The sequence below is a fragment of the Pocillopora damicornis genome, chromosome 2 (genome assembly GCF_964200805.1).
Source record: "Pocillopora damicornis chromosome 2, jaPocDami1.2, whole genome shotgun sequence".
NCBI lineage: Eukaryota > Metazoa > Cnidaria > Anthozoa > Scleractinia > Pocilloporidae > Pocillopora > Pocillopora damicornis.
Window position 1 is genome coordinate 9,165,488 of NC_142671.1, and position 5,493 is coordinate 9,170,980.

General features: G+C 40.0%; 1 pseudogene; it reads right to left on the bottom strand.

Annotated features, from left to right (window-relative positions):
* Window positions 1-2,576: 2,576 nt before the first annotated feature.
* On the bottom strand, window positions 2,577-4,388 carry LOC149049805 (uncharacterized protein KIAA1958-like; annotated as a pseudogene).
* Window positions 4,389-5,493: the final 1,105 nt, after the last annotated feature.

Consider the following 5,493-nt stretch of genomic DNA (forward strand, 5'->3'; position numbering starts at 1 on the left):
CTTGTAAACGCTAATCACCTGAGAATAATAAAGTCAGAGTTGATCACGGATATTTCTCTTGTACACGTTATTTGTAAATGCCATTGCATTTTACAGAGACCTGAGTGATAACCATTTGGAGGAGCTACCATCTGACTTGCTTGCCAACCTCAGCAATCTTCAAGCATTGTACGTTGAATTACGTTTGCCAACTTCATTACAGTTGTGATTCAAATAAAAATGTTGTCTTAAATATGTAAGGAAAAAGAAAGATGTCATACCATTTATTTATAATATGTCACGATCGATATGATGTGGTCAAAAAAAGTAGGTGTGGTCCTGACAGACTTGTTTTTGGTTCATATTGACGTTGAACCCATAGAGGAAAAAGAACTTCAGACTAGAGGCAAAAGTTCAGGGAGCCTAAGGTCATGATTTCGTTAATATATCTTTGTTATTCTTGTGATAAGCTAACAGCTAATCTTCTTGACTGTTCTGGCCAAATAGGGGATTACACAAAAACAAGCTGAAAGACCTTCCTCCAACCCTATTTGATCGCAATCCACATTTGAAGGACCTGTGAGTGAACTTTACCTGCCTTTCTTTCATTGGGTCTGCTCCTATAGTAGCTCCTAGTTTAGCAGGAAAATTGTGACTTTCGGGGAATTTACTCTCTGTTGATTCATTTATGAACTTCAGACTAAAGGGAAAAGTTCAGGGAGCCTAAGGTCATGATTTCGTTGATAAATCTTTGTCATTCTTGTGATAAGCTAACAGCTAATCTTCTTGACTGTTCTGGCTAAATAGGGGACTACACGAAAACAAGCTGAAAGACCTTCCTCCAACCCTATTTGATCGCAATCCACATTTGAAGAACCTGTGAGTGAACTTTACCTGCCTTTCTTTCATTGGGTCTGCTCCTATAGTAGCTCCTAGTTTAGCAGGAAAATTGTGACTTTCGGGGAATTTACTCTCTGTTGATTCATATATGAACTTCAGACTAAAGGGTAAAGTTCAGGGAGCCTAAGGTCATGATTTCGTTGATAAATCTTTGTTATTCTTGTGATAAGCTAACAGCTAATCTTCTTGACTGTTCTGGCTAAATAGAGGATTACACAAAAACAAGCTGAAAGACCTTCCTCCAACCCTATTTGATCGCAATCCACATTTGAAGATCCTGTGAGTGAACTTTACCTGCCTTTCTTTCATTGGGTCTGCTCCTATAGTAGCTCCTAGTTTAGCAGGAAAATTGTGACTTTCGGGGAATTTACTCTCTGTTGATTCATTTATGAACTGTGTCATACGAAGTCATATTTGGTGGATGGATTTTGCCATCGTTCTATTAGAAGTTATAATAGTTTGACTCGGCTGTGTAATCATAAATTGCCGAGCCCTAAGGAAGGAAAGATCCGACAACAGTACTAACGTTTCGTCTTCCACGTGCTTCTACTCAAGTCAAAGCAAGCAATTTTAATTTTAAAAATGCCACAGCACAGTCCTCACTATGCACTAGTCACTGTGCACTCCGCACCATAGAGGCGTTAATCAATAAACGGACAGAATCAACGCCTTTGTTGCCTCTGACAGGCCAGACTAGTTCATTCGTACTAAACTGAAACATGTCTTTTGAGTATCAAAATAGTTTGCTCTAATCATTTAATTACTCTCTATTCTCGTATAGTTCTTGTAAACAATGCGGAAACTGTAGATGATAAACAAAACTTTTTTCATTCTTACGTTGGGTCGGCCCGAGGGCCACTTTGGACAAATGGTAATCGCTTTAATTGAATTACAAAAACAAACAAGCTAACAAAAACGCTATGGCAATAATTTTGTGCGACCTGGCTATGTGCTCATAAATCATGACCAAACCCTGATTTAGGAACCATCGACAGCAATTTAACTGTTTGTCCTCCATGCGTTTCCGTACCCGAGTCAAGCTAGCAATGTCAGAATAGTCCTCAACTTCAAGCTGCATACAAAGGCGTTAATTAACATACAGGCGGGAAAAAACGCCTTGGTTGGAAGCGATAGACCAGACCAGGGCCCAGTTGTTCGAAGGCCGATTAGCGCTAACCCAGGGTTAGATTTTAATCTGGGTTTCTTTATTCCTTTACTCTAAAGCCTTTTTGGGAAAATTTTCAGTGTCCTTTTTAAAGCATCAAATAGTCATACTCTAGACAAAAAGAATTCGACTGAATTTTCTTTTAAAGCTTTTAGATCTGAAATCGGATTTCACACTAACCCTGGGTTATCTTAACCCAGCTTTGAACAACCCGGCCCTGGCCCCCCGATCATTGAAATATTTTTTATTCTTATGGTAATCTCATGAAAGCTCTCAAAATCTCATGAAAGCTCTTGAAATGATATTTATTCATTCATACGGTTAGTCGGCCTGGGGTCATTTTAGACAAGTGGTAAACGCCTTCTACTTGTATTAAAATAAAAAACAGTCATCGTAATAAGTTTCTAAACAGGCCCAAAGCGGGATTATTGCTTTGAAATACTAGCCTCGTCACTTTTTATCCGCTTCGTTTTAACTACCGTCCGGCTTGTTTCCAAAGTCAGGAAGACTCATAGATCTTCAGTACTGTTATATAATGGTAATTGAACTGAGTGGAGTGCAATTTGGGCTGAAATCATACGCGTGATTTCAAAATCGAACGAGCGCGCAGCGCGAGTTCGATTTGAAATCACAAGTATGATTTCAGACCAAAATTGCACGACACGAGGTTCAATTACCACTTTATTACATCCATTTTGAAATCACCCAAATACAGGACTTGGTAAATTCGAATATTTTATTGATGCAGTACTGAGCCGGTTTTTAAATAAAAAGCGGAACCGGAAATGCAAAACAGAAAGACTTTGACGTCATGTGTCAAAAACTCAGTCAAGCGTATCAAAAGAAAGACAACTTTCATTCAAGAAATTCGAGAAGTCCTCAATAACTCAGAAAAATAGTGAAGCGTTAAAGTTCAGTCCTCGTCGTCTGACTCAATGATGTAAGCTCTTCGTTTCTTCTGTGGTTGGGGTGGAGAATTCTGGCTGTCTCTAGAGAAGAAATTGAAGGTGCAGCCTGAGTAATTCTGCGATGGAACGGGAGCAGCACAACTGAAGGCTTCCATGCGGTACTGAGACTGCAACGGAAAACGTGGTGGAAATCCTGAAAATTCAGCCGGCTGAAAAACCAGGATTGGAGCCCATGGCCTGATGCATTTGGTCTTGTTGTTGGACGTGATAAATAGGAACCAGAGGTGTTCGTTTATGTTGGACTGCAATCTCTTGATTTGAGGCTTCATTTGCAGTGTTTTGGCGGGAGACTTCGTTCGCTTGATTTTCGTTTGACACTTCTTTATATCCACTGATAATGTGAGACAGTTCTTTCCTGTGATACTCGTCTATTTCATCGTAGTCGTCTAACGAAGATTCACGTGCATGGCCTGTTATTTCACAGATAACATTGCGCGGTTGACCAGACTTCTTCAGTTTTGATACCAATGTTTTCCTCATGCTGTGGTTCGTCAGCTTCTTATTCGTCCTGAGACAGGAGGCCATGGATTTCATTAAATTGCCGATGGTGTTTTGTCCCATTCGAACTTTGGTGTACCAAACATCTGCTGATTTAGGACGATTTATGATGCTAAGATAGAGTGGCCCTGTGTTCTTCATTCCTTCGGGTCGCTTGGACAACCAAAGCTTGAATAGCCGCACTGGATCGCTTTTTCCGCCATCGGTGCTGAACATTGCCTGTGGTGTTGTTCTTCGCCTGATGGTGAGACCACCGCTCCGCGTTTTAGTGGGACCTTCCCTGAACTCAACAACTTCAGTTCCATCTTCTCGCTGTCTTATAATTACGTCTTTCACGTATGCATCGTAGTATTCTTGGCGACCACGAAATCCCAGTTGTTCTGTCAAATTTTTGAACTTGACATTGGTCAAGACCTTTCCATTAAAATCACCCAACTGACCTTTTTCCCACAGGGCTGACTCTTCTTCAGGTGTGATTGGCTGAGCTTTGTTGGGTCTCTTTCCCTTTCCTTGTTGACGTAGGGAAATTGCTTTCGCATTGAGGATTTCTTGTGAGGAGTGAAACTCTCTCGATCGCACGATGCTCAATGGATAGTTCTTCTCCTTTAGATACCGTTCAATGGCACTCTGCATGATTTTAAGGGATTCTGGCTCGTAATCATCTCCGTCCTTTTTTTTCACCTCGGCGTAAACTTACTCAAGACCTTGTCAAGTTTTTCAGGCGCCATTGTTTGGATGGAGACATATTCAAGATGGCGGCACTAACACCAGCTTCTGAAAACATTCATCCATTGTTTTGTGGAGCGGGACGTATTTTTATTCGAAGCGACAGACTTAAGCTCCTGTATTTCATCGCTTGAAATGATAGGAAATCTTGAAACATCTTACTGTTGTTGTGGCTTTTGATTTTCTACGTTTGTTGCTGACTCGGTGGACTCGGGATTGTGCGGATTTTGAGCTCGAGAGGGTAGAAAATCGTCAAAATATTCACCAAAATGTACACGAAAAGTGGGAAAGTTCCTGGAATGTTGGTCTTCAGCCTGAAGGATCTCATTGTCATCATTCAACAACTGGAAAAAATTAAATGCATCCATTTTTGGGGGGGAAAAAAAAGAGTTATGGAAACAAAAGTTGCAAAATTTGCGAAATGAAACTCTTTGTCTTTCATTTTCCTGCAATTTGATTGGTTACTTTAAACAAGCCTTGAAATCTGATTGGTTGTTTTGTTTTAAGTGTAACTTCCTCATTGGCTGGAAAAAAGATGCGATTTAGAGCAAAAAATGGTGCGATTCGTGAATAAATCGCACCAATTAGAGCCAATCAGATTGCAGGGACCACCAGTGATTTCAAAATGGATGTAATAAATTATCATATCTGTTTGTCTAAAGGCAAAGTTATGCCTGAATATAGAACAGAATGAGATGGAAGGAGTCTCCTGGAGAGGCATGAAATATCAAATAATTGAGGTTATGCTTTTACATAGCTGAACGATCAATTAAATACAACTAGTAAATGGTCAACTTGCAACCAACTGAAAAGACAGCAAGGGACAAAAAATTACCATCTTTTCTATTCTTTGAGAAGAAAATGAAAAATTGTGCGTTACATAGTAAAAGACTTTATCATTTTTGCTCTGCGTGCAAAATGTTTCGGCTTCGTAAACGTTAATTACTTCTGAAATTAATCATAGTTTTTTATGGGTTTTTCCCGCTGTTGTAAATAGATTCGCTCTTACAGAGACCTGAGCGACAGTTTATTACAGTAGTTGATGTTTCGTTTGCTATACAGGGTTTAGGACAAATAGAATAGCTGGGAGAATTTGTGGCATTTATTTACATACTAAGGCGCTCGTGCTCCGAATAATCCCTACCAAGAATGAATTTCGTAGCCCTACGTTGGACCTTTTCCAAATTGTTGGTGTTTCGTTTGGTATGAGGTGACCATACCACGCCAGCATATCGATTTCACCTTGGAGAGTGTGTT